The sequence below is a fragment of the Dipodomys merriami genome, unplaced genomic scaffold, assembly GCF_024711535.1.
Source record: "Dipodomys merriami isolate MVZ:Mamm:240054 unplaced genomic scaffold, mDipMer1.0.p SCAF_6, whole genome shotgun sequence".
Lineage (NCBI taxonomy): Eukaryota > Metazoa > Chordata > Mammalia > Rodentia > Heteromyidae > Dipodomys > Dipodomys merriami.
Genome location: NW_027206179.1, coordinates 70,355,295 through 70,377,878, shown reverse-complemented (window position 1 = coordinate 70,377,878; position 22,584 = coordinate 70,355,295). Strand labels below are relative to the sequence as shown.

General features: G+C 40.1%; 1 long non-coding RNA gene across 1 annotated transcript in view; it reads left to right on the top strand.

The window, feature by feature from the left end:
• LOC138813572 (uncharacterized) overlaps window positions 1-21,659 on the top strand; it is a 28,846-nt gene extending 7,187 nt beyond the window's left edge. The window contains exons 2-3 of the long non-coding RNA XR_011367853.1: window positions 13,265-13,572; window positions 20,930-21,659. This is a non-coding gene — a long non-coding RNA (uncharacterized lncRNA). The remainder of the gene's footprint in view (window positions 1-13,264; window positions 13,573-20,929) is intronic.
• Window positions 21,660-22,584: the final 925 nt, after the last annotated feature.

Genomic DNA, 22,584 nt, shown 5'->3' with positions numbered 1-22,584 from the left:
GTGTTTGCCTTGCATGCCTGAGGCCTTGGTTCGATTCCTCAGCACTACATAAGCAGAAAAAGCTGGAAGTGTGCTGTGTCTCAAGTGGTAGAGCGCTTGCCTTGAGCTGAAGAGTTGAAGGACAGTGCCCAGGCTCAGAGTTCAAGCCCACAACCGACAAAAAAAAATATGGCTGAGCACTGTGGCTCACATCTGTAATCCTAACTACTCAAGAGGCTGAGATCTGAGGATCACAGTTCAAAGCTAGCCTGGGCAGGAAAGTCTGTGAGACTCTTATCTCCAATTTACTAGCAATAAGCTGAAAGTAAAGCTATGGCTGAAGTAGTAGAGTGCTAGCTTTGAATGGAAAAGTTAAGAAATAGTGCTCAGGCTCTGAGTTCAAGCCCCAGTACTGGTGTGCAAGCATGCATGCGCACACATGCACACATGCACACGCACACACACACACATACACACACACACACACAGAGTTTTAAGCATTGGTTGCCCAATCCACTGTGTCAGTCCCCAGCCCAGGTATGGCAGCCTTAAGAAGACCAGTCTTATTACTCTGTGTCTCCAAGGCATGGTACCATGCTTGGCATATATTTCACACTCAATATAGCTTGTCAGATTGAAGAAATAAAACAACTTACCCTCTTTGGATTGATAGAGAATAGAATTTTAGGACTGGAAAAATAAACTCAAACCAATCTCCTCCTTTTTCCAACAAGGAGAGAGAGGGCCTATAAAGGTTAAATCACACAGCTAATGGACATATGATGAAAGAAATGTTTTAGGAAGACAGAGCTGACATCCATCTATGAAATGCTTGGGAGAAGAAAAAGACCGAAAGCAAAGGCATGTGTTAAGAGATGTTCCTATGATCAGGGCATGAGGTACTGAGAATGTAAAACCTGGATGATAAGAAGGGAATGAGAAACAGAGGAGGATTTGAAAGACACAGAAAAGGCTCTTCTAGGCAGTGCTGTTTTCTTGTCAGTGAGATTTTTATCTCGACCTATTTCTACACATGCTGGTATCAGTCATGATCCCCAGATATTTTTACCCATGGCCCCACACTGCACAGGAAGACATAATTAGCAATTCTTTTGACTCATTTAAGACCTCTGGGAATGATTCATACCCTCTGACACACAGTTATCCACTATAAATATAGTTCAACATCTGACTACTCCAAGCAATAGTTCTTCATGCCCATTCATAGGCTGATTAATACAAAAATGAGTCTAACCTCTTTAATGTACTTTGGAGAGTCCTTCATATTTATTCCTTTCTTACCAAAGAAAATCAGTCTTAATGCGTAATCAGTCTTAATGTGTAATCTAACAGCCTTGCTGAATTAGATTACATTTTTACATTTCTAGGTCAAAGACATATTTGAATTCATCTTTTCTGTGTGTGTGTGTGTGTGTGTGTGTGTGTGTGTGTGTGTGTGTGTGTGTGCGCGCCAGGATTGGAGCTTTAACACAAGGCTTGGGTGCTGCCCTTAGCTTTTTCACTCAAAGCTGATATTCTGCCACTTGAGCTACAGTGGCACCTTCAGCTTTTTGGTGATTAGTTGTAGATAAGAGATTTACAAACTTTCCTGCCTGGTCTGATTTCAAATCTTGATCCTCAGATCTCAGCCTCTTCAGTAGCTATTACAGGAGTGAGTTGTAGGTGACTGGCTTAAAACTTTTGTCAATACATAATGTAATCTCTCTCTCCTCCTTCCCTCCCTCCCTCCCTCCCTCCCTCCCTCCCTCCCTCCCTCCCTCCTTCCCTCCCTCCCTCCCTCCCTCCCTTCCTTCCTTCCTTCCTTCCTTCCTTCCTTCCTTCCTTCCTTCCTTCCTTCCTTCCTTCCTTCCTTCCTACCTTCCTTCCTTCCTTCCTTTTCTTTCTATTTTCTTTGTGTTGGTCCTGGGGCTTGAATAGGCACTATCCCTGAGCTTTTTAGTTCAAAACTAGCTAGCACTCTACCACTTGAGCTACAGCTCTACTTCTGGCTTTTTGGTGGTTAATTGGAGATAAGAACTCACACTTTTCTGCCTGGATTAGCTTTGAACTGTAATCCTCAGATTCAGCCTCCTTACTAGTGAAAATTGTAGGTATAAATCACTGGTACCTGGCTGCTTATTCATTTTTTAAGTCTACACATTTATAAAAAAAATACTCAAAACAGATAGTAAAGATTTACAATTTGAAGATGAAATAATTTTCACTAAAGAAAATGTAAACATTATTATAGGTACAATGAATATTTTACTAATTTGAGTTGTCAATACTATTTTAATGAGAGCCATGTGATCAATTTGCCTTCTTCAAATTCAGTTGGAAAATTTTGTTTTTAAGTTTTCTGAGACATAGACACAAAAATCTGATGATCTGCCAATTTAGGCTTTCATACTGAATGCCATAGCTCAAGAATGCACCTCACAGAGGTGCATTAATGAAAATGGAGGAGTGACTGCATTATTAACTGAAGTTATGAAATCATGAAACTATTTCAGTTTATGAAAAACAATTATACACAAAATGAGAGAATCTACAACACTGAGTATCTATGTATTGTATACGTAACCTGCCTTCTGCAATCACCTTTTACCAATACCTTGGCCTTTCTCCTCAACTAGATTTTGTCGACACAGACCCCAGACTCACATAGTCTTATGCTATGCATTTCATCATGAATTTTGAAAAGATGAGGATTCAGAAAAGAGAGCTCATTTGAGCTGGGAAGGTGGCTCAGTGGTAGAGTGCTTGCCTTGCATGCATGAGGCCCTGGGTTCGATTCCTCAGCATCACATAAGCAAAAGGAAAAAAAAAGCCGGAAGTGGCGCTGTGGCTCAAGTGGTAGAGTGCTAGCCTTGAGCTGAAGAGCTGAGGGACAGCGCCCAGGTCCAGAGTTCAGGCCCCATGACCAGACCCCCCCCCCAAAAAAAAAGGAAAAGAGAGCTCATTTGCTGATTTTTTGATTTTGTATTTTTTTAATACTGCTTACAATCCAATTGATGTGTAAAACTTCTTTTAAAGTGTTGAATGAATTGCAGAAAACGCAAGGATGTCCTAGGGAAAGCAATTTGGTAACAAAGTTTCATACTTATCTGAACAGAAAGGTCTGTGAGACTTATTGGCCATTATCTAATTGGCCATTAAAAATCTGGGCTGAATGGGAAGTTGGCTCAGTGGTAGAGCACTTGCCTTGCATGCCTGAGGCCTTGGGTTCGATTCCTCAGCACCACATAAGCTAAAAGAAAAAAGCCGGAAGTGGCGCTGTGGCTCAAGTGGTAGAGCGCTAGCCTTGAGCTGAAGAGCTGAGGGACAGCGCCCAGGCCTAGAGTTCAGGCCCCATGACCAGACCCCAAAAAAAATCTGGGCTGAAGGCATGGCTCAAGTGATAAAGCACCAGCCTAGCAAGCAAACTGAGCAAATTTGAGGTCCTGAGTTCAAATGCCAATATTACCAGAGGGAAAAAAGTACATTTCAGGAAAATCCTAGATAGAATTAGGAAGATGGCATATCCAAGTTAGCAAGGAGAGGAAGGGGACAGGAATTAAAACAACCAAAACCAAAAAATATGAGTGACATGTTTCATGATTCCAAGATTTCAGGCAAGAACTTCAAGTTTGTGACATATATTCATATGTTTTAAGGCATCCAGAAAACCAAGGGATATCCTTGAATATAAAAAGATGTCATTAACAGGGTGTTGGTGACTCACCCCTGTAATCTTAGCTACAGCAGAGGCTGAGATCTGAGGATTGTTGTTTGAAGCCAGCCTGGGCAGGAAATTCTGTTTGACTCTTTCCCGTCCTCCCTCCTCTTCCTCTTTCTTCCCTCCTCTTCCTCCCTCCTCTTCCTCCCTCCTCCCTCCACTTCCTCCCTCCTCTTCCTTCCTTCTCTTTCCTCTCCCTCCCCCCTCCTCCTCCTCTTCCTTCTTCTTCTCTTTGATGGTCATGGAGATTGAACTCAGGGCCTGAGTGCTGTCCCTATGCTCTTTCACTCACTAGCATTCTACCACTTTGAGCGACAGTGCCACTTCTCCTTTTCTGGAGATTAATTGGAGATCAGAGTCTCAGGGACTTTCCTGCCTGGCTATCTTTGAACCATGATCCTCACATCTCAGCCTCTTGAGTAGCTAGAATTACAGATGTGGGCCACTTACACCCAGCTCCATGAGATTGTTATCAACAATTAACTGCCAAAAAAGCTGAAAGTGCTGGGTGCTAGTGGTTCACATCCATTATCTAGCTACTCAGGAGGCTGAGATCTGAGTCTGAGGATCACAGTTCAAAGCTAGCCCAGGCAGGAAAGTCCATGAGATTCTTATCTCCAATTAACCACCAAAAAGCCAGAAGTGGAGCTGTGGCTCAAGTGGTAGAGCATGAAAGTTCAGGGGCAGTGCTCAGGACCTGAGTTTAAGCTGCAGGAACAGCACTTTCGTCCCGCCCCCCCCCCCCAACAACAACAAAACAAAACAAAGCTGAAAATGGAGCTGTGGCTCAAGTGGTAGCATGCTAAACTTGAGCAGAAGAGCCCAGGGATAATATTCAGGCCCCTAATTTCAAGCTCCAGGATAAAAAAAAAATGATACTACAAAGTGAAGGTAAAAACTTTGATTCTTCTTCTTTTGTTCGTTTCTTAATAGGAAAAATTCAAAATTTCAGTTTCGTTGTTCATTCCTTTACCCCTAAAGCAGAACCACTGGTTTACCTATGTTTTGATTTCCATACTATGCTACCACCCAGCCACCTCTTCATGAAGGTTAGCAGGAAAGGAAACTGGCATCTGACAGGAGTAGCTCCTACAGGGGCTTCTCTTCCTAAAGGACTGGGTTATTCTGAATCTGTGTTATAGACTTAGAAAAATATACAGGGAGGGGTCATTGTCCACCATTTCTCACAGAGGCAGTGAAAAATCATAAAGTGGTGGTGATCTGGAAAGGAAGAATGGGGTTAGGTATAATGGGTGACCCTTCTTTCCCATAACTCAGCGTGACTAGGAAGCTGGGTGCTGGTGGGTTATACCTATAATCCTGGCTTCTTGGTAGGCTGAGCTCTAAGGATTGAGGTTCAAAGCCAGACTGGGCAGACAAATCCTGAGTTCTTAGTCTTTACTCAATCAAAAAAAAAGCTGGAAATGGAGATGTGGTTCATGTGGTAGCATACCAGCCTTGTGCAAAAAAGCTGAGCAACATGGATGAAGATATATTTTATTCATAAGCCACCCTGTTAAACGGCGACTCTTACAACTACTTAAAGATAATTAAAAAACCAAAAACAAAATGCTGAGCAAGAGTTCTGTGACCTGAATTCAATCCCCAGTACTGGCACAAACAGAAGAGTAGGTGGATCCGTTTCTAGAAACTCCTCTCATTTCTACCCCTCAACATCTAAATGCTGCAGCCATCTGGAAGGGTAACTGTGGCCATGGCCAGAGGAGATGTGAGCCAAATGGAATCAAGCCTTCTGTGTTTAGCCAAGTGGTAGAGCACTAGCCTTGAACAAAAGCCCAGGTCCTCAGTTCAAGCCCCAGGACCAGTACCAAAAACCAAAACAAAACAAAATACAAAACAAAACATACCCAAGAACATTTTTTTGTCCTCTGCCAATCAACTGTGGGTCAACTATTTAAAAAAACAAAAAACAAAACACAACTGTTGGAGAAGGACTGGACGCAGGCTGAGAGGTGAGGCCTGAGCACCTGCAAAGGTGTAGTCAGGGCCCAATGTCAGCCATCCGTGGCATTTATACCCATCCATACCCCTCCCAGTATTTCCTGTGGAATTATTGTACAGGAGTGGTCTGAACTGGGCCTATCCCCCGGGTATCTATAGCTATACATAGTGTGTATTTGTTACATATAAACTTTTCTTTAATTTTTAAGTGATCAATATATGCTTGGGGCTTGAACTCAGGACCTGGGAGCTGTCCCTGAGCTTCTTTTGCTCAAGGCTAGCCACAGGGTTGCTTCCAGCTTTTTCGGTTTATGCGGTTCTGAGGAATTGAACCTAAGGCTTCATGCATGCAAAGCAAACACTCTATAACTAAGCCACATCCCCAGACCCCTGAGCTTTTTTTTTTTTTTTTTTAAACTCAAGGTGAAAGCTTTACCACTTTGAGCCATAGAGCCACTTCCGTTTTTTTTTTTTAGGTAGCTAATTGGAGATAGGAGTCTCATAGATTTCCTGCTTGGGCTGAAGTTGAACCATGAGCCTCAGATCTCAGCCTCCTGAATAGTTGGGATTACAAATGTGAGCCATCACTGCCTGGCAAATAAATGACTTTTAAAGAGCAAAAAGAAAAACTTGCATTTGTGCTGAACAGAGACAGACAGATCTTATTCCCTAAACAATACAGTATAACAATCATTTATACAGCACTTTTATTTATTTACCTATTTATTTATTGTTTTGGAACTGGAGCTTGGACTCAGAGCTTTACTCTTTTACTTAGCTTTTTCACTCAAGAATGGCACTCTACCATTTGAATCACACTTGTTTCTAGCTTTTTTTGATCTGAGCCTTCACTTTCAGCTTTTTGCCAGTTAATTGGAGATAAGAGTCTCATGGACTTTCCTGCTTGGGCTGTCTTTGAAATGGGATTCTCAGATCTCAGTCTCCTGAGTAGTTAGGATTACAGGCCTGAGCCACTGGAAGCTGGCTTGTATTATTTGGAGATCATGAAAGGTACATAAATGATACACAGATTCAGTAGCTGCAGATTTTTCCACTGATGGTGAAAGGAAGACCAGGAGCCACCCCTCTGGGAACTGAAGGATGACTCTTTAGGGTTTACAGATTCTACTTACCTCCCCTAATTACCCCCCCCCCCAATTTTTATTTTTATTTTTTTGGTTGTGGAGCTTGAATTCTGGGGCTGGGCACTGTCCCTCAGCTCTTCAGCTCAAGGTGAGCACTCTACCACTTGAAACAGTGCCACTTCTGGTTTTCTGGTGGTTAATTGGAGATAAGAGTCTGATGGACTTTCCTGCCCAGGCTGGCTTTGAACCTCGATTCTAAGATCCCAGCTTCTTGAGTAGCTAGGATTGCAGAGGTGAGCCACCAGTGCCCGCCTTCTACTTAAATCTTTTAATGAAGATTTATGAAGAGGAAAAATCAGTGAGATAGGACATTGGACTTTTTGATTAATGTTAGAATTATGTATTTATGTAAATACACATATTACCGTGGTTATTAATGAGATAGATCCTGAGTACGGTATTGTGATTCTTTTGAGACATTGGTAGTAATGAATTGTATCTTGCTGTAAGTGTAGATAAGATGACATTTGCCAAACTAGGCACTAATGACTCATGCCTGTAATCCTAGTTACTCAGGAGGCTGAGATCTGAGGATTAGAATTTGAAGCCAGACTGGGCGGAAAGTCTGGGAAATTCTTATTTCCAATGTACTAACAAAAAGCACAGAGGAGCTGTGGTTCTTGAGCAAAAAAGCTCAAGAGACAACACCCTGGTCCTGAGTTCAAGCCCTAGGATGTGCATGTGTGTGTACGTGTGTGTCTGTGTTCACGTGCACACACACACACACACACACACACACACACACACACACACACACACACACACAATGGTGTTATGCTCATCTGAAGCCTGCTGGTCAGAACCAGGAAGGAAGCTATGTATCCACCATCAGGCATGAAATACTGAGAATATAGCATTTGCATGCATCTCTAAAGATCAGCGATTCTGCCCTGCGTAGCTTTGAATATCATTGTCTCTGGGCCTTTATGGCCAATAATTCCTCAAATCACTGTCTGCAGTTTTAGAAAGATACACTAGGTTGTAAAGCCTACTAATTATGGGAAAACAGTAAAAATAAAAAACCCAGAAATATGTGTATATATATATATATATGATTATGGATATATATGCATATAACACTTGAATATCACCTAAATATTTACTTGAATTTATTTTCTCAAGATTCCTTTTTGCTTGTGGTAATGGGTTGTGTCCGGAAGGTTGTTAAATTCGGGGATAAAGCACAACTCACCCATGTATAACATAGCATGGAAAGTATGAGATTGTACATTACAGATCTGAAGCATTCTTGGAGAGGGGGAGACGAAGCAAGTGGCCCTTTGTTAAAATTTCACAGTGCTTCTCACTTTCTGAAGCCTTATCAAAGCTTTAAATCCCTTCCTCTACCATGTGTGAGGCTCTTCCAAAATACTTTCTTCAGAGATCAAAATTCTACATTTCAGATTGGGTTAAAGACGTTTCAGAATTCATCCCGCAGCTGTTGAAGCTAGAAGGGAGTAAAATGAGAAATGCCTTTTAGGGCATATTTCTCAACAAAGCAGTTCAGAGAATGAAACCAAATCTTCAGGCTTCACTTGACATGGGAATTTAAAGTTATTTTTACAGGCCCTCATGGTGGTCGCCATGTGAAACATTAAAAATGTATTAGAAAATAGTGAGTTCAGAGTTAAAGCCACTTTTTCTTCCAATGGCTTGTTCAGAAAGTACAAAAGAGAAACACAAATTATTATCTTGTTATTACCTTTCATGGATTTTGTACTTATGCTTTAACCAGAGAACACATTTCCTTGTGTAATGTTTCCTCCCTTTTAATTATAGCCAGAGTAGCTGCCTTGGCAGACAGAGTTTTTATTATATTTGAAAGTATATTTGGGGATGTAGGAACAAACTTTTTTTGGTTTAGTTTTGTTTTGTTTTAGTTGCTGTTACTGGGGCTTGAACTCAGGATCTGGGAGTCTTAAGTCCCTTAAATCTTTTGCTCAAGGCTGGTGCTGTAGCACTTGAACCACAAAGCCACTTCTGGATTTTCGGTGGTTATTTGGAGATAAGACTCTTGCTTGTGCTTTCCTGCCTGGGCTAGCTTTGAACTGTGATCCATATATCTCAGCTTCCTGAGTAGCTAGCATTACAGGTATGACTTACCAGAACAAGTGCTTAAAGGAAAATCACATTTTCTTTTAAATACAGTGTGGTATTTCAATATAGTCTATGAAGTTCCTAGTACATGGAGGGACTGGAAAAATTTCAATATCTCTAGTGAGGACAGATCTGTTTCTTTTGTTGTTGTTGTTTGTTTTTTTTAGGAATGCTTTTGATTGTATGATGTTACTAATATCAAACAGAGAAGAAGGTATAAGGTTAGGGAAGTAAAGCCCAGTGGTACAGTGCTAAGTATGAAGCCCTGGGTTTGACCCCCCATGTTACAATAAATACAAATAAATAAAGAAACGAACAAAAGGTTTCGCATTCTTAGCAGAGTCCAAGAAAGAAAGAAAAGTGAGCTCAACTTCAGTGGCTCATGCCAGAAATTGTAAGAGAATTTCCTTTTTAAAATTAGCATCAATTGTTGGGAAGATGGCTCAGTGGTAGAGTGCTTGCCTCATATGCATGAAGCCCTGAGTTTGATTCTTCAGCACCCCATAAACAGAAAAAGCCAAAAGTGGTTCTGTGCCTCAAGTGGTAGAGTGTTAGCCTTGAGCTGAAAAGATCAGGGACAGTGCCCAGGCCCAGAGTTCAAGCCCCACGACTGACAAAACAACAACAAAAATAGCATCAATTAATTGTACAAGGGAGTTTCATTTTGATACATCTGTATATGCTCACAGTGTGCTTTGGTCAGGCTTACTCTGTCTGCAGTTAACTTAAGTTTAGTCAAAGGAAGCAATGAAGATGTGATAAAGAGAAAATTCTAGGTAACCTTATGGAAATTAAACAGATAATTGCAGTGTTAGAATCTCATACACACACAAATTCCTTAAAGTCCTAGCTTCACTCTTTTTGTGACATTCTAAAGAGGCGTGGACCCCGCTTGAAGACCATCTACTAGAAACCCCTCATTTAATATATTTAATTGAATTGCAATGGAAAAAAACCCAAAGTAACTGAAACAAAACAATGTTAGCAGATTATACCAATAATTGGAGGCAAAATAGAAAGTTGAGGTTTTTCTAGTCTTTTTTTGGTTTGTTTTGTGTCTTGGTGGCGATGGAGTTTGAATTTACATTTGCTAGATAGGCACCCTAGCACTTGATTCATGCCTCCAGCTCTTCAAGTCTTAATTTAGCTGCCTTTCCATAGCAATATATTACTTCTTAAATTTCAGTTGTAGTAAAGTAGTTAATTAAGGGCTTTCTACAAGTAATTTACACATATCCTAAAAGATAATACCAGCTAAAGACCAGTGTATTACTTTCTTTCTAACAAGCACAAACGTTTATGGGAGTCAATGTAGACAGTTCTGAATAGTTTAGATGAATGCTTTTCAATACTAATGTGGAAGCATATAACCGGAGAAGCTCCTTCAAATGCAAGTTCAGGTTTTGTAGGGATAAGGTGGAGATTATATTTCTAAGAAGTTCCCAAGAATCTTTAAATGTTGACTGACTGACAGTATAGGTCACTGGAAATATCAGATGAAAATTCCAAGGGAGCCAGGTTAATTCCTTCTTGAGATAAATTCCTTTCAGCAATGGATTATCCAAATGGCTGAACGGTAGGTTTCGTTGTGACTTTCATTAATTCCCTCAAATATTTGCCATTCCATAGGCTAAATGGGTGCCGAAAAATTCTCCAACACCTGCAAGAGGTTGCAGATTTCAGGATCAATGAACAGCGTGTATGAGATGGAAGCTTAGGTCTCTGGTTAGGAAGCAGAAGGCAGGGGAAGCCATGCAAAAGAGGGAGTTGCCTTAAAAATAGTTTAGAGCATCGTGGGGCCAGTGGTAGATGCCTGTAATCCTAGCTACGGAGGAGGCCGAGATCTGAGGATTGTGGCTTGAAGCTAGCCCTGGCAGGAAAATTCACAAGACTCTTATCTCTAATTAACTACTTAAAATCTAGAAGTGGAGCCATGGCTCAAATAGAGAGTAGAAGCCTTGTGGAACGAAGCTCAGGGACAGTGCTCATGCCCTGAGTTCAAGCTCCAGGACAGGCTCCAACACAAAAAATAATAATTTAAAACTATGTTGTCCAAGGTAGTAAGCACTAGCAACCTGTGGCTATTTAAAGTTAAGTAAAAATTTAAATTATGATCTCTGGTTACATTCAATTATTTGGAGCATTGCATAGCTATGTGTGTTCTAGTGCCAACCACTGGACAGCATAGATGGAGAACGTTTCCATAATTTTACAAGGTCTATTGGACAATTGCCACTCAAGGATCATGGGGCTGGGGAAGCTTGGTTTCAGAGGAAGTCATTAAAATGTTTAGACAGCTATTGTTTTAATTACAGTATATAAACTGGAGAGGAACATGGGAAGAGTCTTTGGACACAGAAAGAGGAGATTTTCCTGTATTGTCTGTTAGTCTGTGAGAGAGAATGAACAGCCCAATGTTTTATGGAGTCTTCTGACAATCCATACTGTTTCTGTTGAGAGGTAACTCACAGATATGGAAGAAGTGTGGATCAGGAAAGAAAGGTGAAACATCATCTGCTTATATCATAATACATTCTTTGACGTTGACTCATTATTGTGTGTGTGTGTGTGTGTGTGTGTGTGTGTGTGTGTATGTGTGTGTGCTGGTTCTGGGACTTAAACTCAGGGCCTAGGCATTGTCCCTAAGCTTTATTTTTGCTTAAGGAGAGTATGCTACCACTTGAGCCACACCTCTACTTCCTGTTTTGTTGTTGTTGTTGTTTTTTCTTAATTGAAGTTAAAAGTTTCAGGAACTTTCCTGCCGGGGTAGTCTTTGAACCAAGATCCTCAGATATCAGCCTCCTGAGTAAGTAGGACTATAGGTATGAGTTACTGGCTCCCAGCTTCATTATATATATATATATATATATATATATATATATATTTTATGAGTAGTGAATACACAACTATAGATCCATCCTATAGCCCATCCACTTAGGAAAATACTATTTTGAGCACATAGCACTTTGTTCAATGCCAAGTGTTTTCTTTATACACATTTTGTGCTAGGTCTACTATTCTTGAATTTCGTGGTTCCCTGGTAGCAGACATATGCTCTTGAGTTACTCAGTTCTATTCTCTGGGGATCAGAATCTGCTTTGATGTCTTGTGACATTTTCTGACAATTTTATTTCTATTCATTCAACAACTATTTATTAAACACCTACTGAATGTCAAGCATCGGCTGACTCCTCTACTTTCTTCTCTTTGGTGACAGCTTCTTTGTCTGCTTAAGATTTCAAACATTAATAAAATGAAATTATCCAGCCAACGTTTAATACTACAAAGTATTTTTTCCAAGGAGGGCAAACCACATTGTTTAGTGACCTGGGCTAAATAGATGGATTTCTACCTCAGGAGGAGACCATGTTTATAATTTTCTTCTTGGGATTATGATCTCTGATTACCCAACTTCCTCAGTATCCATGTTAATATCTCAGGCAAATGACCTCAAACTGGGTGGCTTAAAATAACAAAAGTGTGTCCCCTCACAGCTGTGATGACCAGTAATCTGAAATTCAAGTAGAGGAGCCATGTCCATTCTGGAGACTACAGAGAGAAATCCTTCCTTGCTTCTTCTAGCTCCTAGTGGTGACTGGTAATTCTTGCCATTCTTTGGCTCGTTACCATATCACTCCAGTCTCTACTTCCCTTATCACATGGCTGTCTTGAGTGTGTGAGTATCCATGTCTAGATTTCTGTTTTTTATTTTTTGGCCTAAGATGGGGACTCAAACTCTGTACCTGATGCTTTCCCTCAGTGGCTGGTACTCTACCAACAGAACAATGTCTCCAACCCCTAAAATTTTCTTTTTCTTAAAAGGTAACAGCCACTGGATTTGTACCCACCAGTTTGTTCTCATATTAACTTGGTTACACTTGCAAATTAGATAACATCTGACCCATCTTCTTAGGAGAAATAATATTAGGTATCATGGTGTGAATGTACTTTTTTTTTTAAAGTATCTAATTTAACTCCCAACCTTCTCCTCTGATTTTGTGTGTGTGTGTGTGTGTGTGTGTGTGTGTGTGTGTATGTGTGTGTGTGTGTGTGTGTGTGTGTGTGTGAGAGAGAGAGAGAGAGAGAGAGAGAGAGAGAGAGAGAGAGAGAGAGAATACTATGGCTTGATCTCAGTGCCTGGGGTGCGTTGCCTAAGCCATTTCACTCAAGACTAGTGCTCTACCATTTGAGCCATAGCTCTACTTCTAGCTTGTTGGTGATTAATTGGAGATAAGTATTCCATGGACTTTCTTGCCCAGGCTGGCTTTGAACCACAACCCTCAGATCTCAACCTCCGTAGTAGCTAGAATTGTAGGTGTGAACCACCAGTGTTCAACCTCCTGATTTTTTCCCCCCCTTCTAGTGTTGACTATGGAACCCACAGCCTTGAAAATACTATGTCAGTGCTCTACCATTGAGCTCTGCCACAGCAAATCCCTTCTGATCGGGACACAGGCACCTATACATGCAAGCCATTGATTGTAGCTGTGATTCCAACTGGAAGGAAGCAGGAACACAGAAAGGGCCTGCAGTTCAACAAGAAAAGAAACAGCGTCACTCTGACCCTTAGTCCTTCCTATCTCCTCTGAGCAGCAGATGGGACGAGCTGAGAGGAAGATCAAAGAAAACCTGGAGCCCAGGGCAAATGAGGCACACACTGGACACCCACAGGTAGTAAATCATGGCTAGTCCTTTTAAGTTGTTTCTTTTGCCTTTTATTTCTTTACTGTCACTTGCTTCTTTTCTCTGTTCTTCTATTTCCCATTCTGTCTCTCTGTCATCTTCATTCTTGGAGCCCCCCAAAGCAAGGAAGAAATAGATGAAAGGGTCTGCACAGGACTTTGGCATGTCCTCATTAGGTTATTAGTACCTTATGAAAATGTGGTTGCTTATAAACAGGGCAATCTCCATGCCTCATGCTGAGGACTGACTGAGGGGCAGGGTTTGTAAAGTCCTTTCTACCTGATGTCATCTGAATTTTGCATGAGTCACTTTCACAAAATCCTCCATCCTGCTTTATTCTTTTCTGCAGAGTAAACAATATGTTGTTATAGAGACATAAAAAGCAAATGAGGAAATTAAAGAAAACCTCTTCTCTTACCATTTATTCTAAGGGGTTTCCTTATTGTGGTTAATTCTGATTTCATTGAGATGTTTATTCAATTTTGATATAAATATTTATAAAGTAGCTACTCACTTTGATCAAAACATTTTGATAGAATATGCAGAAGATACAGAAATGTAGAGGATGTAGTCTCTGCTTTGAAAAAAGTTTGGACTCATATATAAATAACTGATGTAAGTAAAGATGGGATAAACGCAGAAGATGTCTGAAGCATTTGGGGAAACGGGCTCATTATGATAGGAGTCTTCTTAGAAGAGGTTGGATTGTTTGTGTTAGTACAAGATTTGCAAATATACCAACAAATAGATATTTGAACAAAGGTATTGGGATTGGACACAGTTTAAGACATGTTTTTGGGAGAACGTCAACATATGAAGGCTGCAGTTTAAGGGCAGTGTAAAGGAAAATAAGGCTGAAAAGAAACTTGGAATCCATGGGTGAAAGCTGGATGCTGGTGTCTCACGTCTGTAATCCTGGCTACGCAGGAGGCTGAGAATCTGAGAATCACAATTTGAAGCCAGCTTGGGCAGGAAGGCCCACGAAACTCATATTTCCAATACACTACTCAAAAGAAAAAAAAATCCATAAGGGAAGCTATGGCCCAAGTGGTAAAGCGCTAGATTTGAGCAATAGAAGCCCAGGGACAGCACCCAGGCCCTGAGTTTACTACACTCACACAGAAAATTCTGAGTAAGAATATGTGATATTTAATTTTCCTAGTCTGACTTTTTTCACATAACAGGATGATTCTTAGTTCCACCAAATTCCTATAAATAAGACAATTTCATTCTCATTTATGGCTGAATAACAATAGTTCACCATGGATTTTCTTTTACTCATTCATCAGTTGATAACCACAGAGGCTGATTCCATATTGTGGATATTGTGAACACGCAGGGATATTGACTGTGTTGACTCCCATTTTCTTTAGATATATACCTAATAGTAGTATAGCAGGAACATATAGGAACTGTCTATTATTATTATTAGTAGTATTAGTATTAGTAGTAGTAGTAGTAGTTTTGGTATTAGTCCTGGGGCTTGAACTCAGGGCCTATGCACTGTCCTTGAGCTCTTTTTTTTTTTTTTTTTGCTCAAGGCTAACACTCTTCTACGTCTGGTTTTTTTTTTTTTTTTTTTTTTTTTTTTTTAAGTGGTTAATTGGAGATAAAGGTCTCATCCACTTTCCTGCCCAGGCTGGCTTTGAACAGCAATCTTCAGATCTCAGCTTCCTGGATAGATGGAGTTACATTCGTAAGCCACTGGTACCTGGGTTGTTTAAAGAAAGAAAGTTTAAAGAAACTTCCATGCTAATTTCCATAATTTTTGTACTACTTTACATTTAGTATAAGTAATTGTCCCTTTTCTCCATTTATCCTTGCTGGTATGGTTTATGGTTTTTTTTCTTGATGATAGTCATTCTGATTGTGGTGAGGTGGAGTCTCAAGTGGGAAGGGAGGGAGAGTGAAAGAAGAGTATATGGAGATTGAATATGGTTAAACTACTCTAGATGTGTGAAAATAGAAAAACAAAACCCGTTGAAATTGTTCTAAGGAAGGGAGTAGGGAGATAATGAGGGATCATAGAGAGGTTGAATTTGACTGGGATACATTTTATGTATGTGTAGAAATATCACAAAAAAACACTTTGTATTAACTAATATATGCCAATCAAAAGTGAAAAAAAAAAAAGGAATCCAAGAGTGAAGGAGTTTGCTTTGAGTTCCAGGTTCGAAGTATTAGACTTCATTCTCTAATTCACGGAGAATCATAAATGCTTCTAATTGTTACAAACCTATTAAATGGTCCAAAAGTCAGGAAATAAAGGCTTATGACAGGCAAAGAGAATATTCCAGGACAAGGAAAATTGAAGCACAAGTTAGAGGTGAAATCAAAACAACTTGGCCGCTGACAAGATACTAAAGATGAGAAAGAATATGGCACCATTAGAATCTTGGTTTTACCGTGGAAAAACCAGGGGACACCAAAAAGGGGGTTGATGCAGGGAAAAGAGACAGGGTGAAGAGGGGAGTCGTGGTATTCAAAGATGTGTGTGTGTGTGTGTGTGTGTGTGTGTGTGTGTGTGTGTGTGTGTGTGTGTATGTGTGTATGTGTGTGCCTTGTGCTAATACAGAACTCAAGATTTGAGTGTTGTTACATAGCTTTTTTCTCAAGGCTGGTGTTCTATTTCTCGAGCCGCACTTCCACTTTCTGCTTTTTGGTGGTTAATTGGTGATAATATGTTGGAAATGATCTGTACAACTTGGGGGGGGTACAGAGATTGGGCGGAGGGAAAGTAGGAGAAAATGAGGGAGGGGGTAACAAATTGGACAAGAAATGTACTTATTACCTTACTTATGTAACTGTAACCCCTCTGTACATCACCTTGACAATTAAAAAAAAAAAGAGCCTTTCATACTTTCCTGTAGGGAGGGGCTGGCTTTGAACTGTGACTCACAGATCTCAGTCTCTTAGGTAGCTAGGATCACATGTGTGAGTCACTGGTACCTGTCTCAAAGTATTTTTGAAACATTGATGTGGAGAAGTCCAGCAGGTAATAAAAAATATGTGTATTTGCAACTTTAGTGAGCAGACAGAGATAAGCTGAAGATTGTTATATACAGCATGGATTTGACAGAGAAAGGCATGCTAACCCTTTCTATATTATATAAATATTATCTATGCTTAAAGTACACATGTATCATAATTGGAAAATCAGAAAGAAATGGACTAGCACTTACTAAAGATGACTGTATTTAAAGAAGAAAACTGATTCTTTCATTACCTGACTTATACACCTGTGATCCCATTGTACATCACCTTTACAATAAAAATTTAAATTATAAAAAGAAAATGAATTCAAAATCCACTTAAAGACTTTCAGGAAAGAAGTATATGTCCTTTTCAAACCTACTTAAAGAATTATGGAAGGATCTCCATATCAGTAGGTTTCACACCTATGGATAAAAAAATACTTGAAAACACATGCCTGTAGTCCCAACCCTCAGGAATCTGAGATAGGAGGATCTCAAGTTTTAGGTAATCCTGACAAACACAGTGAGATTCTATCTCAAAAACAATAATGGCATAGTGCTGGTGGCTCACACCTGTAATCTTAGCTACTCAGGAGGTTGAGATCTGAGGATCGTGATTTGAAGCCAGCCCTACAAGGAAAGTCAGTGAGACTCTTATCTCAAATTCACCACCAAAACAGTCATAGTAGAGCTGTGGCTCAAGTGGTAGAGTGCTAGCCTTGAGCAAAAAAAGCTCAGGGACTGTGCCCTGGCCCGAGTTCAAGCCCCAGGACTGGTGAAAACAACAAAACCCAAATAAAAATAAACAACCAAACAAAGATAAATCAAAACAGAAAGAAAAATAAAAATGAGGGTGGAGAATAAAGCTGTGAGGTACAGTACTTGCCTAATATATACAACTGAGCCACATATCAGTCAAGTTCCTGGATCTATACATATAGATCTATACATGGGTACTGATTGCAGCTGTGATTCCAGCAGTAAGGAAGTACGACTGCAGAGAGCACCTACAATTTAACAAGAGAAGAAATAGCATCACTCTGACCCTTTGTCCTTTCATCTCTTCCAGACAGCATATGGGACAATTCCCCCAAATTGTGTCTGAACTGAACATGTTCAGACTTCCTTCCCTCATTATGAGTTCCTGAGCAATACAGTATAACAACTTGTTACATAGCCCTTCTGTCATACTCTATTTGCTAAAGAATCTACCAATGCTTGAAGGATCTAAAAGGATGAATGTACCTGTGGCTCATGCTTGTAATCCTAGCTGTTCAGGAGGCTGAGATATGAGGACTGTGGTTCGAAGTCAGCTGGGGTAGGAAAGTTAGTGAGACTCCTCTCCAATTAACCACTGGAACCACATTTCCCGCTAGAAATGGAACTGTGAATCAATGGAAACAGTGGCAGCCTTGGGCAAAAATCTTAGGGACAACTCTCAGGCCCTGAGTTCAAGCCCCAGGACTAGTACCAAGTAAAAAGAAAGAAAGAAAGAAAAAGAAAAAGAAATAAAAGGATGTATGTAGGTTCTTTGAAAATCCTAAACCACTTTATATAAGAGACTTGAGTATTCAAAGGTTTTGAAATCCAGATGTTTGGTGTGTGTGTCTTGAAATCAATCCCCTGTGGATACTAAATGACTATATTTGTTAAAAGAAGGCATACACACATATATAGTATGTGTATATTTATATTTTTTTAGTGTCACTCCTGGGGCTTGAACTCTGGGGCCTGGACTCTGTTCCTGAGTGTTTGGGCTCAAGGCTAATGCTGTACCACTTGAGCCATAGCTCCACTTCCAGATTTTTGGTGGATTTTTTTGATGATAAGAGTCTCAAGGCCATTTCTACCCGGGTTAGCTGTGAACTGTGATCCTCAGATCTCAGCCTCTTGAATAGCTAGGATTACAGGTATGAGCCACTGTGCCTGGTTCAGGGTTTCTATTTTATAGTAGGTCATCGAAAGATTGTAGAATGAAATAAAAATATTGTAATCATAGTTAGATGGAAAATCTGATGAGAGGGCTACATAGGTAGCCAATGAGATGGAAAATAGTCTTTCCATGAGTACTTGCAATCTTTGAACCAAAGTAGGAAGCATTTCTAGTTTTATTTAATTTGAAGATGATTTTTCTGACAGTTATAAATGCCCAATAATGGAATGCATTTCCATTGGAGGCTGCTGGCTCCCTTCCCTCTGTCCTGGAAAATATGACCGGCATTTGATGAGGATATTACAAAAGGTATTCTCTCTCTCTCTCTCTCTCTCTCTCTCTGTGTGTGTGTGTGTGTGTGTGTGTGTGTGTGTGTGTTCTGTGGCTGGAACTCAGGGCCTAGACAGTGTCCCTAAGCTTCTTTGTTCAGGGCGAGTGCTCTAGCACTTGAGCCATAGCTCTTCTTCTGGCTCTTTTGGTAGTTAATTGGACATAAGAGCCTCACAAACTTTGATGCCCAGGCTGGCTTTGAACCACAATCCTCAGATGTCAGCTTCCTGAGTAGCTAGGATTACAGGCATGAGCCATTGGTGCCTGGCTTCAAATATTCTTAATTCAGATGGAAGAAGATCTGAAGACATGCTAAGTTTACTCTATGAGCTCTTGATGTTTTCAGGATCATGAGTTCAAGACTGATAAGCCTTGTGCTGGGAGAGGCTGATTCTTGTCCTCTAGTTCAAGGGAATCTTGTTGGTTCTCTCAGAACTCAAAGTTGAGAAGGTCAGAGGAGACTGTAAATAACCATTATGAGGAAGTGAAGCTGTGGGTCAAGTGGTAGAGTCCAGCCTTGAATGAAAATGCCAAACTAGAGTTTGACACCTGTATTCAAAGCCTAGCACTAAGCAGCGTGTGTGTGCGCATGCACGTGCACACACAACCTTCATGCAGCTGTCCCTCCTCATGGTTCTTCCTTTCTAAACATTTACCATTTTTTCTAGATGTGGAAAACAAAACAAATATTTGTTTGTTTGAAACATTCAACTTTAGGAAGAGTTGTATTTCAGTTATACATAAAGGTTTCAATTCAATGTATTTAAAATTTTTTAATTTCAAATTTTGTTTCAAACGAATTCTTGGAGTTTAATTAGAAACCTTATCAAAGTCTGTGTTAAAATATATCAATATAAAATACTTTAGTGTTTTGTGTGTGTGTGTGTGTGTGTGTGTGTGTGTGTGTGTGTGTGTGTGTGTGTGTGTGTGTGTGTGTGTGTGTGTGTGTGCCTGACCAGGGGCTTGGGCACCCTCACTGAGCTTTTCTGCTTGGCTTTTGGTTGTTAATTGGAGAGAAGAATTTTCCTGCCTGGGCTGGCTTCAAATCACAATCCTTAGGTCTCAGCCTCCTGAGTAGCTAGAATTACAAGCATGATCCACAGTGCCTGGTTTAAATTTAAAAATATTTTAGCTGATACATAAAAATGAAAGAATTAGAGCTGGGAAGATGGCTCAGTGGTAGAGTGCTTGCCTTGCATGCATGAGGCCCTGGGTTCAATTCCTCAGTACCACATAAGCAGAAAAAGTCAGAAGTGGCTCAAGTGTTAGAGTGCTAGCTCTGAGCTGAAGAGCTCAGGGACAACAGTTCAGGCCCAGAGTTCAGGCCTCACAACTGACAAAAAAAAAAAGAATTACATATTTTAACAGAGTGCTATATGCAGTATTTCCACAGATGTGGATAAATGCCTTAAATCTTTGCATCACATACAACACTGATGAGTTTTTCCGCGTTTTTGTAGTAGACTTCACTACCTAACTTACCTAGTTTTATTTGAATTTCAGCCTTTTTTCTGTGCTTAAAATATGTATTTATGTCTACCTTTTTTTTTTGTCAGTCATGGGACTTGAACTCTGGGCCTGGGCGCTGCCCTTCAGCTCTTCAGCTCAAGGCTAGTGCCCTATCACTTGAGCCACAGAGCTACTTCTGATTTTCTGGTGGTTTATTGGAGATAAGAGTCTCATGGACTTTCCTGCCTGGGCTGGCTCAGCCTCCTGAGTAGCTAGGATTACAGGCATAAGCCACCAGCGCCCAGCGAGTCTACCATTCTTATAAAGCTAGTCCAATGGAATATGGAAAAATAAAAATAGTCTGTGCATTCTAAACAAAAACAAAGATAAAGGTACAACTATGTACCATCTTCCACTATGGTAGTGCTCTTGTAACTACTTGTTGGATAAATTCAATAAAGTAAAAGCAAACTTGTAAAACCAAAGTAGTAAAAATGACATAAAATATTGAGGCTAAAAATTATGTAGTTCTCTTATAATTACTCGTTAGATAAAGTAAAAATAAACTTGTGGTTCTATTGCTTGATTGTCTTAAAGCCAACACTAGTCCAATTTAGTCTCATGACTGTCATATTCATTTCTGCTTTTTCAACAACAGGTGGCGCTAGCACACAAGTGTCCCATCTATATTGGCCCAGCAGAAATGTTAGGGGTTGGACTGGAAAACAAGACATTGATGATGCCTGCATGCCAGATTTCAGTTGTGATCCTCACATACCTGTGAAGAGCCACGTGAGGTAGGGTTGTTCTAAAGCAAGAAGACACTGCTATCTATAGACGCCAATGTACAATGAGATAGCTTGGCTTTCTGTTAAGGAGATTGGGGAGAAGAACCAGTTCTGTTGGTTGATCCAGAAAAATGATCTCAGTTCTCAAAATAAAAAATTCTAAAAAAATAATAGAATAAACTGGAGGATGCCAAGACCTTCCTGTGCTTCCCATTGGAACTCTGGCAGAAGATAACGCTGTGGAAGAGTGTGTCAAAGAAGAGGGGGAGGCATTTAGGAGTAGGGTAATAACGGAATGCCTTAAGCACTTGAAACTTCAATAAAGAGTGTTACAGACTTTCTGCTTATTTCTTCCTACAAAGTATAAAAAAAGTGAGATGATCACATACATGTCTAAGAAATTGTCCTCTGGGGAGAAAACAAAATCCCATGGAAACGAAAAAGGGGGCTGTAATTATTCTAAGATGTTTGTAGTCACTCACAGTTTTGTGTTTGCAAAACTAGTCCTTATGAAAATGTATGTGCATTAAATTCTACTTAACAAGTACAATTTGGGTGTTTGTCCCCAGACTGATGCCAACTATAATCGAAGAAATGTTTCTTTCTAAATTAGCCCAATTTAAATTTGTACCAGCTTATAAAAGCTCTAATTGTTACTAAATCATCTTTTTCAATTAAAATCTTTATTTGAAAAAGAGCACACAATTGATGGATTAATTTAATACTCTTGGATGTCTATTACTTTATTTATAAAAATGTAAGGACTAAGGTATTCTATTATACTTTATCTTGGATCAATTTGTGTGTGTGTGTGCCAGTGCTAGGGCTTGAGTACTGTCCCTTAGCTTTGCTATTCAAGGTGGTGCCCTGTCATTTGATCCATAGCTCCACTGTCATTTGACCCATAGCTCCCCTTCCAGCTTTTTTGGCTAGTTAATTGGGGATAAGAGTTTCATGAAGTATGCAGCCTGAGCGGTCTTTGAACTGTGATCTTCAGGTCTCAGCCTCCTGAGTAGCTAGGATTACAGGCATAGATTATTTTAAATTGTCCTCTAACATTCTAAGACCTTACATTGAAGGAAGGTCATAGAGGAAATGTATGAGGAAGTGGAAGCATGGTCAAGTGGTCGAACCTCGGTCCAGAGGGGATGAAGCCAACAAGAACTCGAGGGTCTGCATTCACACCCTAGTATCAGCATGATTAAATACTCAAATTGCAATTCTCTGTTTCTCTAATTTTAAGTTGACAAATTTATTTTGAATCTCTTCCAATGTCAAACATCTATGGGGGTAGAGCAGGAAGGTGTGATTCAGGTGTTTCTGGGCTTGAGGATCTTAGGTGTGAAAATACAGTTCTTCATATGTATGTATGTATATGTGTGTGCATATATAATTTGAATATCTGTTGCTAATAGTAAGTAGTGGGCCTGAACTCAGGGCCTGGGCACTATTCTTGAATTTTTGTGCTCAAGGCTAGCCTTCTATCACTTGAGCCACAGCTCCACTTCTGTCTTGTTGCTGGTTA